This window comes from Camelus bactrianus, chromosome 4, assembly GCF_048773025.1.
Source record: "Camelus bactrianus isolate YW-2024 breed Bactrian camel chromosome 4, ASM4877302v1, whole genome shotgun sequence".
Lineage (NCBI taxonomy): Eukaryota > Metazoa > Chordata > Mammalia > Artiodactyla > Camelidae > Camelus > Camelus bactrianus.
Genome location: NC_133542.1, coordinates 103714080 through 103728061, shown reverse-complemented (window position 1 = coordinate 103728061; position 13982 = coordinate 103714080). Strand labels below are relative to the sequence as shown.

The 13982-nt window shown below is 37.3% G+C and overlaps 1 long non-coding RNA gene across 1 annotated transcript in view; it reads left to right on the top strand.

The window, feature by feature from the left end:
- Window positions 1–13648, top strand: part of LOC141577570 (uncharacterized) — a 32555-nt gene extending 18907 nt beyond the window's left edge. Inside the window, exon 2 of the long non-coding RNA XR_012506836.1 lies at window positions 9953–13648. This is a non-coding gene — a long non-coding RNA (uncharacterized LOC141577570). The remainder of the gene's footprint in view (window positions 1–9952) is intronic.
- Window positions 13649–13982: the final 334 nt, after the last annotated feature.

The window sequence follows — 13982 nt, the reverse complement described above, 5'->3', positions numbered from 1 at the left end:
CATATAAGTAGAGATCCAACAAGATTCATAGGGAGAGACAGCTGCACATTATGAAAAATATAGAAAGAGCATAATTCAGAGAGAAAAACAAAAAGATAAAGCTATTCAATGACCAATGTTTTTATACAGAAGAAAACAACTCAATCCAGAAAATAAAGCTTTCCCAATCACTTACTGATACAGTGCAACTAAATAAAAACACAAAATCTGTGAAACATGACCTCAAAACTAAGGAAAGGAGATAAAACAATTTTGTGACATATGAGAAAAAATAATGGCCCCTGAATGATGTCTGTGTCCTGATCTCTAGAATTTGTGAATATGTTAATTGATATGCCAAAAGAAATTTTATAGATAGGATTAAAATTAAGGAGTTTGAGTAAAAGAAATCCTGGGTTATCTGGGTGGGCCAGATATAATCACAAAGGTCTTTATAATGGAAAGAGAGTGTTAGGAGAATCATAGTTAGAGAGAGGGACTGGAAGATGCTATGCAACCATCTTTGAAGATGGAGGGAACAACAAACGAAGGAATGCAGGTGGCCTCTAGAAGTTGGAAAATGTAAGGAGACATCTTTCACTACTGCTTCCCAAAGGAATGCAGTCTCCTGACCCACTTAAACTTCTTACAGAATTGTAAGAAAGTAAATTTTTGTATTTTAAAGCCCATAAGTTTGTGGTGATTTGCTAGAGCAGAAATAGAAAGCCAATGCAAATTATAGGAAACAAATATTGCTCACCTTAAAAAAACAGAGGACATGTAAACATTAAATTTAAAAAGAATTCAAGAAAATAGACACTGCTTCAAGTTGGTTTATTAAAAAGAAAGCAAAGTAAGAGATAACCTTAATCATAGATATGAGTCAAGAACAAATAGTTAAACAGATTAAGAGATAAACATGACAAGTAGAAATGAACATAGGAAAAATGGTTTTCCTGATGAAAACATTCAACAAATATATACAGAATTCTGAAAGTATGACACAATTTTCATTTGAAGGTGAAGGGCATAGGTGGACATTCTCAAACGTGGCCCACAAGCTCTTTTGGAAAATAATTAAGTTAAAATGGAACTTATAGTTCCACTTTTAGGAAGAGAGAGCTATATTTCTTCTATTCAATAAAACTAAAACCCTTGGTTATTGTATAAAACAAACATAAGTAGACTTTGAAAGATGGAGAGAGCAAGGTAGACTGGCTGGGACCTCAGGATCCAAAGGATGACTTAGTGGTGAGTTCTCAGGGTTTTCTTTTTGCCTTAAATATCCCAGATGTGGAGCTAAAGAAGGTGGCAACTCAGAAATGCCAACAAATACTTACAAAAAAAGCCTCAACAAATGCCTGCTCTCCCCAGGAAATGAGTTAGGACAGGGGCAACCTTGCAACACAGAACACTTTTAAACAACAACTACTCAACTCCAGCCAAGCGCCACAGAAAAATCTGTGACCCTCCTCCCACGTGCCCTGCCCCCACCAGCCAAGACCAGGTGTGAAGCCCAGACTTCCACCAGCGTCATGCTGGAAGTGGGCACCAGAAGTTCTCAAGCCGACCAGTTGGTGTCAGAAGGAGCCAAGTAAGAGCCAGGATTTCATCCCCGTCAGCAAGAAGTAGAACTCCTCTACCTCCAGTAACAGTGGAAACCTCTTGGAAAGCCTGGAATGCAAGGGGAAAAAAAAGAATGTTACTTAAGATGTTCAAATAAATAAAAGATCATCCAAGAATTTCATATCCAGCAAGTCTATAATTTTCAAATGTAAGGACCACAGACAAATGATCATGAACACACAAGAACTAAGCTTGTATTTTTTCTATTAGCACTTCTCAATTTAATAGAAAATGTCCTAAAGACCATCGAAACAACTTTAAAAAATCATGTATGTGAGGATTAGAAGTGGCCATTAAATGTATATTTACCCACAGAACCAAAATTATATGATGGTGACGAAAGAGACAGAATAGGATGTGATGCCAGTAGTAAGTAAGGTGGCAGGTGTTGTTGCCTGGTTTTCTGGGAGGAAAAAGCCCTGTTCTGTGTTTGCTGATTTGTGTCATGTAAACATTCTCATAATCAATTTCAAGCCACCAACTTAAAGAGGATCCTACTGGTAAAAGATGGAACAATTGAGAATTTGTAGAAATAACTATAGTAAATCAAAGCACATCAAATGCATTTAAACACATGAATTCATTATGATACTAAAAAGAAAACCCTACTTAATTGATCATTATTAGAGGCTAGTACAAGGAATGAATTCACTTTGAAAACTTGTCAAAAAACAACCAACATTAATTTTGCCTTTCTTTTAAAATCAGGACCTCACGGCAACAAAATAGTAGAAGAGAGTTCATCTTTGTAAAAATATCCCAGCTTGTACATGAGAAAATAAATAATTTAATCAAAATATAAACATTCACAATACCTAATGAAATAGAGATCTGAACACTGATCATTAATTGCTGCTGACATTATCAAAAGAGGCAACGGTGGCATTAGTTACATCCTGAAGGAAGTGCAAAGTGCTTCCTGTGAAACAGTCCCACATATGTGAGATCTAACGGTGGATGTGTAATAAATGTAGGAACGAGTTGAACGTGTTGAATGATGCCAAGACAATGCAAGCAGCACACCCAGGTAATGGGAAAGCCACCGGACAAAAACAAAGAAACAGAAAACCACAAGACCCTGAATCCTTTGAAGTAAACCATATGAAGATAAAACAGGTATCTAAATCAGGATACCTAAATGACAAGACTTCAGAGACAAATTAGCAGTCAAAATGTATAACTGTTGTTTGGATCTCAATTTGATCAAACATACTGTAAAAAGAAAGAGAGCAATTGTAGGATGATCAATAAAATGTGTATATTGCCTACTTATTTGGTGACAGAAAAATTGTTCATTGGAGGAGGGTGTGATGAAGATATTTCTTCACAAAACATTGTCCTGTTTTTACATTTATCTGTTGTGTTTTATACGTTGTGCGTTCAGGCCACTCAAGATGGCTGTTCTCTTGCTCTCTGTACATCCTCTGCTCCACTAGTCCCTGCTTCACTCAGGACTGTCCAATCCTCTATTATAAGGCTTAGCCAGTCAGTGCCTATGGGCTTGCTCTCTGCCCCAGCCACTGGTTTCCCTGGTAACTGATGGGACTCCTTTTCCCAGGAGTAGGGAAGATGCTACCATGTCCTGGCTGCCCTTGTCCCTGCACAGTGGCTGTCACTGCAGGACCTTGTGCTTCAGTCTAGTGGGATTCCCTATCCAATAAACCATTGATGTCTCTGTTTCTGGGCTTCTTCTTTGGTCTCAAAGCTGGGCAACCACAGGGCTTGCAAGCCTGCAGGGTGCGGTCCAACATACATATATACCAAAATGTTTATAGATGAAATAATGTGTGAGATTCATTACAAAATCATTGGATGGTGGGTGAACATGTGAAGTTATGAAGAAAATTGGACTGGTCATACTTTGATAATTGTTGAAAGTGGGCAATGGGTACATGGAGACTCAAAATAATGTTTTCTTTACTGCTGTATAAGTTTGAAATATTCTGTAATAAAGATTTAAAAAAGATGACCCTCTGGCTATAAAATATAAAATTCTAGAACATGAAGTTAGATTATTCATTATATCAAATAATTCTGAAGAAAATTGAAGTTAAGTGTTTCGGTGGCATTAGACTGTATGCTTGTATGACCTCTCAAGGTTCTTTCTATTCTTGGCTGTACTTCATTTCTTTAGAAAGTAACGTTATATTAGTCTAAGGTTCTACAATGCTTTTAAAGATTTTAGGTCCAAGGAACAATATATTATGGTGGTTTTAAGTGTGCCTTTGTTTTCAATACATCACTGCACTAGAGATAACTGGAGATCTGAGACTACCCTTTTAGGTCACTGAATATACTACCTTTCTTTCATCGAATAGTTAGAGATAAATATTTTTTCAGTAGGGCAAAAATCACAGATGATTTTAACTTTCAGATACTAATAAGGGAGTTACTGAACTCGTAATATTAATTGGCAGTCACTTTCGCTTTTTTATGTAGGAAGGTAAACTTGTAATAATATTAAAGAAAAAAAAAACCTTGACCTCAAGGCTGTATGTTGATATCATTGATTTCACAGCACTTAATTATAAAATGTATGTTTTAAAAAGTAAACACAAATTATATTTATTCTTTATATATTTATTAAAGAAGAAATACTATAATATTTTGGCTTTATTTTTAAATGATTTAATAAATATTAAAATAAAAATTGCATTTATTGTATACATGTAAGGTAAAATAAATGAAGGGAACATCTGTGTACAAAATTAAGAAATAGAGTGTTACTAGTTCCTTTGAAGGCCCTTGTGTAAGGTTTGCTTAAAAATATATATTTTTTTTTCTTTTTTTTGCAAACTCTATTACTTCCATTCTAATACTCCATCCATCCTCCAGGCTTTCCTAGGCCACTGATACAACAGGGAGCTAAGAAACACTGGATCCTGTGTTTCAGAGGCAGAAAGAAGGCAATGTCATTAGCCCTTTCCTCCTTCTCTCTCCTGTTCCTTCATTCATATATTCAGTTATATCCCTATCTTCTTGTTTGCTAGCTCACGCTTGGGCAACATCAATGCTTGGCAATCTGTTTAGTGACTTTCTAACAAAAGCAGCCAACATAAATATTTCCATGAAACAGTGGGGAGTCGGCCCAAAGGATGCTATGCTTATAACAGCACCTGCTCCTGAAAAGTCACCCTGATGAATTTCCAGAGCTCAACCAACTCAGAGTATGGTAGTACATACATTTATCCAAAATTTAGTGAGTGCTTATAAAGTGGAAGATAACCTTACTGTTCTAGGAACTGGAGACATAAGCCAGGCTCCTATTTCCATTTCTGGAAGTTTTCTTTATATGTCAGTAGAAGAAAGCTACAAGCACCCACGCAAGCTATGGCCTGAGCCTCTCCTTGTTGCCAGGCACTTTCTCAGGGAACATACCCAGGAAAACATACCCACCATCCTGACCCGGCAGGTGATCAGACTCCAGTGGGAAGACTGGCACCTAAGCAAGTGAATAAAACTCAACAAATGTGCAACTCAACTCTCAATTCAGCTTGGGGGAAGGGAGAGGGAAGCAGGAAAGGCTTGAGAATAGGGGCACTGCTGGAACTGTGGTACGGAGGGTAGGGTCACGTTGACAGTGAAGACCCTGGGGTCCGCTGGTCAGACATGTAGGCAGGAACAACTGCATTATAGCTTATTACAAGAATTTGAATGTAGTTCCCTGTGCTATACAGTAGGTCTTTGTTGTTTATTTAATATATAGTAACGTGTATCTGCTAATCGCAAACTCCTAGTATATCCCTCTTTTTCCCCTTTGGTAACCATAGTTTGTTTTCTATGTCTGTGAGTTTATTTCTAGTTTGTAAATAAATTTGTGTCATTTTTTTATATTCCACATATAAGTGATATCATATGATATTTGTCTTTCTTAGTCTGACTGACTTCACTTAATATGATAATCTCTAGATTCATCCATGTTGCTGCAAATGATATTTCATTCTTTCTTATGTGGTGTGTACACTGTATATATATAAACCACAGCTTCTTTATCCATTCATCTGTGTATGGACATTTAGTTTGTTTCCATGTCTTGGCTGTTGTAAATAGTACAGCTGTGAACATTGGGGTGCATGTGTCTTTTCAAATCATAGTTTCCTCTGGATATATGCCCCGGAGTGGGATTACTGGCTCATGGAGTAAGTCTATTTTTACTTTTTTAAGGAACCTCCATACTGTCCTCCATAGTGGCTGAGCTGAGTTACATTTCCACCAACAGTGTAGTTTTCTTCACACCTACTTTGGCATTTATTATTCATAGACTTTTTAATGAAGGCCATTCTGACTGACATGAGGTGATTCATTGCGGTTCTGATTACAAAGAGAAATTCTCAAAGATGATTTATTTTATCAATCTTTTCTTTATATTTTGCACTATTTGTGTTTAGTTAAAAATTCCTTTGTTATGAAGAAACGGAAAAATATTTCATGTAAATGGAAACTAAAAGAAATCCGTGTTAGCTATGCTTATATCGGATAAAGTAAACTTTAAGCCAAAAATTGTATTGAGATAAAGATTACTACATAATTATAAAATTACACAGTAAGGGATAAAGGGTTTGATTCATCATTTAACAACTGTAAATATTCATACACCCAACATCAGAGCATCTAAATATATAAAGCAAATATTAAAAGCTCTGAAGGTAGAAGTAGAGAGCATTATAGTAATAGTAGGGGATTTCAATATCCCATTTTCAACGATGAATAGATGATACAGACAGAAAATCAATATGGAAACGTTGGACTTAAATTACGCATTGGGCTAATTTGACCAACAAACAGATACAGAATATTTTGCTGAGTTCAAACTCGTTCTGCTCACTGCATGACAGGCCAATAATCAGGAGACAAGGTGTTGGGGCAAGGAATAGCGACTTTTTTGGAAAGCTGGCAGACCGAGAAGAAGAACCATCTTACTCAAGTAAGAATTCAGACTCCTTTTATACTAAAAAGGGGAGGGGTGTGATTGGTTGTTGCAAACTTCTTGGTGTAGGAATTCTTTGTTCTTGTAGCTGTCCACGTGGGTCAGGTCATGGTACCCCTGTAAAACCTAATAAAACAAATGTTATTTTTTATTCTGCACCTTTTTATCTTCGTATAAGTGCAAAAGTGTTAATATCCTTAAAGGTCAGATCCTTGAGAATAGGCTCTCCTGTATTTCAGACTAAAGGCAACATTCTTTTACAAAAGGTGCAGAGCTAGCAAGACTAAGCCTAGACAACAGGGCTCAGGGTTAGAGCCAAAGAAACAGATCCTATATGGAGCCAGATTTGTTCTTTTCTGTTACAAGTATTCTAGCAATAGAATACATGTTCTTCTCAAGTGCACATGGAACCTTCTCCAGACTATCTCATATGTTAGGTCACAAAGCAAGTCATTTGATATTTAAGAAGACTACAATTATATCAAGCATCTTTTCCAACCACAATAATATGAACCTAGAAACCATCCTTGCATCCTAGAAGTAAATCCTGCTTGATCACTTCGGTATTCCCTTCCATTGCTAGTCTTGCTAGTCTGCTAGGAATGATGCCCATAGGCTTTGTTTTAGATAGATATTATCTGGCATCCATTGGGATAATTTTATGATATATTTTGTCTGATAATGGAGTAGAAAAGGCCCACAAGGACCAGCAAGGCCTCCCAGGCACAGACATGGCTTATCGCTTTTGCGCTTCTGTGAAACAGCTTGCTTCTAGGAGACTGAAACTAACCCCTCCCCACCCCACAGGCACGGAACCTGCCCAGTGTGTAAACCTAAGACCACATGATTTTTTGTTCCTAAAACCCTATAAAAGCCTGTGTGAACCTACAATCTGAGTCTGGAGCTTGGAGTGTTAACTCCTCTGGGCCGCCGGCACAATAAACCTGAGTTCTCCACCCCTCCGAGTGTCGCTTGGTCTCTCCATGGGATTCAGGTTTCTGTAACAATAATACCTCAGACTTTTTTCATCTGCGCTCATAAGCGTATAATTTGCAGATATATTGTACTTTTCCCTCCCTTACCTTTCTTCATCTGTTTCTGCTTTTTTAAAGGCTAGGATAGCAGCATCATAAAATATAACGGAGTATTTTCCCTCCTTTTCTATGCTCTGGAAAATTTTGTGTAAGCTTAGATTTATCTGTTCTGAGAACATTATCTGGTTTTACATTTTGTTTACAGGAAGATTGTAATTACTTTTTCAATTATTTTTGTGGTTAAAACATTCAACTTATCTATCACTGCTCCAATACATGGTGTCCTTGTTTCAAATTTGAGCTAGAGTCCAGAGACAATATTTGGCTTGTGTATGCAGGTCCAATGTTCTTTTTTTTGTTGCTGTGGTTGGTAATAAAGTTCCTGCATTTTGTATTTCTTCACATTGAACTTGCAAATGAAGTGCTCTAATTGTAATGTATACCTCTCCATATATATTTCATTTTGTCTGTCCCTTGAGATACCATGTAATCAAAATTCATACTAGATTACATGAAACACTTCATAGAACAGCATAATTAAAGATAAAAACACATTTCCTATAAAACGTGTGAAATTAGTGAGTAGGGCGCTCATTCTGATGCTGCTGAAATTATGGTTGATGATAGTGTTACCTAGTCCAAATTTGTTCTGCTCGCTGCATGACAGGCCAATAAATTGGGAGATGAGGTGTTGGGGCAAGGAATAAAGACTTTATTTGGAAAGCCGGCAGGCCAAGAGGATGGCAGACTAATGTCTTGGAGAACCATCCTACTCCAGTCAGAATACAGGCTCCTTTTATACAAAAAAAGGGGGGGGTGTGGTTGTTGCAAACTCCTTGCTGCAGGCATTCTTTGTTCTTACAGCCGTCCATGTGGGTCAGGCCATGGTGTCCTTGTAAACGTCCAACAAAACAAAAGTTACTCTCTATTTTGCAACTTGCCATCTCTACATAAGTGCAGAAGTGCTAACATCCTTAAAGATCAGAGCCCCGAGGACAGGCTCTCCTGTATATTTCAGGCTCATGGTGATATTGTTTTGCAAAAGGTGCAGAGCTAGCAAGACTAAGCCTAGAAAACAGGGCACCATGGTTAAAACTAAAGGAACAGATCTAATATAGAGTCAGATTTGTTCTTCTCTATTACAATATTAAGCAACACTAATACTTAAGATGACTATTAGAAGGGTTAGGTTATGTAACTTTGAGTAAGAAAAATCTGTAAATTGAGGCTACTGAAGGGAAGAACTGCCTGGTTAACATCTGTCAGGGGATAACCTGGAAGATACAGCACACAAGAGCAGGTTTTACTGCTGCCCTTTCCACATCAGTGCACAGAGGCTGAATTTCGAACTGCTAGCACCTGTTTTTTTTGTTTGTTTGTTTGTTTGTTTGTTTTTTCAGATTTGTCTAGCCATTGGAGCCTTCTCACCCCACCAGAAGGCTGGCAGGGTCAGGGAATTAATGCCTCCTCTTCTTCCTGGGGTCCTCAGCTAATGTTTGGTTGTTGGTATATAGATATACCAGTTCTCTCTCCTCTCTGATGGGCTAACTCTGAAGTGAATGGAGCATAGTGGTCCCCAGAGCTCCCCTTTTGTTGGAGGAGGTCCCCCATAGCATGTGACTTCTGGCTGACCCGTGAGTTGGACCCAGGCAACTGTATGTTCTTCACCCCACCCCTTACAATGTACATTCTGCCCCCTAGTCCCACAGTGGGAACTGTTTTCAAAGATGTAGCCTTGAGAGAGCCATGTGTGGTTGAGACCATCTGCACATTGTAAATGACTGAACCCTGTTAAGACCTCTATATAAACTTTTGAGATTCTAGTGGGCAAGTGCAGAGGTCTACTTCTCTTGTGGCCACCCAAGACAAGTCTCCTATGTAAGTTTCCTTGCTTTTTAAACCTGTCACCTACCAATCTGGAGAGGTCTGCCTCTTTCTTTGGTCTCTCCTTGCCAGTTTGGGGGCCAGTGTGCAAACCACAATGAGCAGGATTAAACTATTCTTTCTCTAAGTGGTAACTTGATTTATGCACATGCTGTCTTGACTGTCTCCCCTTCCCTGTCTCATTTCCTCAATCTCCTACCTGTGTCTCCTGGACTTACTTTCCAAACAACCTAATTGCACTTGAATATATTTCTCAAGTTCAGCTTACTTGGAAACTCCCACAAAGACAGATTTTTCCTAGTAAGCAGGTCCTAAAGATATTTTTCTGTAATCGGACAACTGGCTGACCAAATAACCACGATAATTTGATTGCTGGCCCTCAGTAATGATAATATCTGAAATGTTTTTGCATCACAATTATTAAGAATTTTCTCTGGAGTGAATTGAAATGGGATGCAGGTGTAAGAGCATTCACTAATTTACACCATTTTTTTTTTTTTAGCATTTTAATGTTATTGAAATAATACTGATTATAAGACCTGGGAATTGGTTGGTTTGGACCTAGTGTCATCAGTAAGCCAAAGGCAGAAAATGTGATGCATGTCATCCAACCATCAACTCAGAATATGGTGAACAAGCCACAGATACTCTGGACCATTGAGAGAGACCTTCATCTCATATAGCCAAGAAAAAGACAAACGTAGTAGTTGATGGCAGGCATCAACTCACAGGATCTTTGGGTCTATTGTCACTCTTCTTATATTAACACCTTTTTTCTGATTTCTGTTAACAGAAATAAAATTGTGTTTCAACAGGTATTTGGAATACCATATAGAAAGCTACCTACCTTGACCACATCACTACCTCTCTTGTAGTGGCTAAATATATTTCTGTAGAAGCCTTCTTATCTGATGTGATCTGGACCAATAGATGACTGGTTAATCAAAAAGTCTGTCAAAGCAGGAAATCAGTAAAATAAGAAACAAGCACTTTTTACATATTTTAACTTAAATATAAATAAATACACCCTCAAATTTTAACATATTCAGGAGTCATCACCCATTTTTAGAGGATGGCTCCATTCATATTTTATCAGTTTGCATAGCCTCCAACTTAATAAATTAAGATGCCACTACCTGAAATTAGCTTGCTCCCTTTATGCACTTTTAGTATATTGTGGGCTGATACTGTCAAGTTTCTGGCCAGTTGCTTAAATAGAGGTCAATGAAAAAGATCTTCTGTTGTTTCACAGATGAATTCCATGGGCTTCTGAAAAGGAAGATCTAGTACAGTTATGATATAATAGTCTGTAAATTGTTTTAGAGTGAAAGAGTTTCTAAATACACCAAAATATGAAAATGCTATAAATAATTTTTATCAACAAATGCACATAAGGACATAGAAGAGTGATAAAAGATGAGGGTCCCTTAAGAATTTTCCTCTTTCCCTTCTTTCGCCCTCCCTACTTCCATGGTTCTAAGTTCTTGCCATTTCTTACTGGGAAATTTTGGGGGGCAGGGCATTATTTTGCTTTCAATATAGGTCTTTGTTGCATTATAGTTTTGAGATCATGTGGGCAAATTCCTAATCTGTCTCTATAATAGACCTTATATATTTCTTAAATATTAGAATCATTATGAGATCTATTAAATGAGAATATGCATGTAAGTGGGTAAGGGTAGTGATAGGTTTATTGAAATAACTTAGTAAAATTTAATATTAATAATATTAATAAAAATAGTAGTAATAAAGATTACTCATCTATATAGTGCTTTGATCCTGCATTATTTTTCTGAAATGCTTTTTTTTTTTCCTTGTGGCTACTTGTGGGGACAGTGAGGAGGCTGTTTTGGGGGATATGTTTTCTTCTACAGTTAACCCCTTGAACAACACAGATTGGAACTGTGCTGGTCTATTCATATGCGAATTTTTCTCAGTAAATTCTTTCCTCTGTAAAGTTAAAGGCAGATTTTCAACTGGGAGTTAGGGCCCGCACCCCTAACTCCTGTGTTATAAAAAGATCAACTGGATTTCAGTTGATTTTCAGAAAAGTAAATAAATGTGGGGGGTTATTTACCATTTAATATAGATGGATTTAAAATAAAGAGCAAATCTGGGAAGAAGTAATTCTGTGACATAGTGTTAATCCTCAGGTGTTAAGTGGGAAGAAAGTGCAGATTAATGCATATGGCCTGAACCGATACTTGTAAAAGCAAACAACACAGTGTTTGTCCTCCCCAGCCAATGTCTATCAAAAATAAGCATGCATAGATTTACATGCGCGTGGGTACACACCAAGCTTCTGTGACTTGTACCTGTAGAGTTTAGGCATGGAAGGGGTTGGGGGAGATATTATTAATGTACATATTTTTGCGTTGGTCCACTACTCACCCTGAGGATATATTTCTTTGATAATTTAAGATACATATTTTTAGCACATGAAAAGAGTAAGTCATCTGAATCATTCACATGCATAAAGAGTAAACAAATAATATTTTTTTTTGAATTTCGTATTAAGAAAGTTAAACTTTTTAAAAAATCAAGAGGAAAGGCCTTATTCCCTAATATTGTTTTCCATGGCCTTTTTTTCCCCCTGCTTCAACAGTCAAGACTGTTGGCATTTAAAAATTCAAACACAGGTTTATATTATGAATGTTAATATAAATACATGGTAGTAATCGTTTCAGAAAATTATTGGCTGGTAACAAATATTTTTCTGTGGCTTAAGATATTACTAGTCTCATCTTTCTTTAAAAAATGAATGATTTCTTCTAGGTGTAAGTGTCTGAAGGGATGAAAAATATTTGCTTTGTTTAGCATTTCCTTCAAAACTTCTTGGGCTAGTAGGACCCACTAAAAGTAAGTGAAATCATCAAAGTGCAAACTTCTTATCTATCAGATGCCATCTTACATGATTGCCAAAAAGCAATGGGCCACATCCTTTGGGGGAGCAGATTTCTTTGAAGAAATAACTCATTGTAAATTCCGTTAACATTTTCAGGCCGCTTTAAAAATGGGGGTCTATCAACAAATACAATGTAATGAAAAAAAAGTTGATAAAATTGATTCAAAATGACATTTTAAATGAAAAGACTATGGAAGTATTTATTTTTATATTGTTTTAATATCCTGATTTAAAATACAATTTAAAAATTCAATGAATAGTGTATTGAGTGACATCCTTACTCTCTATCTACACACAAAATAAAATCTGACTATTTCAATAATTAAGTTTAACTTCTAAATGAAGTTTCAGAAAAAGAAACTCACATTGCTTTTTTAATTGAATGACTTTGTCATTGCTCATCCACCTGAGGTAGCCAAATTGGTATATATGCATAGGTATCACCATATTGTTTAAGAATTGTCTGTGAGGGAGGAGGCCTCTGGAAAATAATTTGTTCTGTTTCCTGTCCCAGTTTTCTTCCAACTCCTAATGTTCAGGTTACTTAATCCTCAAATATAAATCTCAGCTCTGTCTCCAGCCTGGGAGCAAAGCTGGTACTTACCTCCAAGGGTTGGAGATCTGGTTAGGAGATAAGATTATATTAGATTGGTAAACTCCCTGTGACAGATACCTTGTCAGCTGTCCTGCACAGATTTTATACTCATGTGTTGGAACCGGCCTTCTGCTTCTGAGGACATTATCTAGTATTTCTGTCCAGAACGTAAGTCTTAGTATTTTCTACTCAATTTTATTTTATTTTATTTGTTTTTTTTTTTTTTGGTGGAAATGAGGTGGGAAGCCCCATAAAAAGACCGGCAGGACCCGTAGGCAGGGCTGCTGCTCTCCTCCCAGCACCGTCTGGTTCCCTGGCATAGAGGATCTATCTCACCTTTTGCCTCTAAAGCGGCTAACTTACACCTAGAATTCTATTGGTTCCCTGAGCTCACTTCTGATTGGTTATTTCCTTCACTCCTGATTGGTTATTACTCTCACTTCTGATTGGTCCACTTCCCTAATTTCTGATTGGTCAATTTGTAGTACTTCATTTGCATGGAGCTCACTCCTGAATGGCCTATTTCTATAAAGCTTGTTCCTGGTTGGTCAACTTCTGTTGTACTTTATTTGCATATGATGTTGCAAAGTGTAAGACTGGCAGCCTATAAAAGGCCTGTGTAAACCTACAGATGGGGTCTAGAGCTTGAAGTGTTAACTCCTCTGGGCCCGCTGGTGTAATAAACCTGAGTTCTCCGACTCTCTGAATGCTGTTTGGTCTCTCGCCCGGTTCCAGGTTGCTGTCACAGCTGAGCTGTAACACATTTTTCCACAACAGAATGAGGTAATTTAGTTTATTTATTTTTAGAGGAGGTACTGGGGATTGAACCTGGGACTTTGTGCATGCTAAGCATTCTGGTCTACCACTTGAGCTATACCCGCCCCCACTCAATTTTATCTTGATAGTCTACCTGCTTCCACTCGTGTTTCTCAAGGAACTTGAACATTTTCATTTATTTTCCATCATTCCAAAAATGTCAAAGGCATCCCTCTTCTACTGTCTGTCTTTCTATGTACCAGGATACGTTCCTGA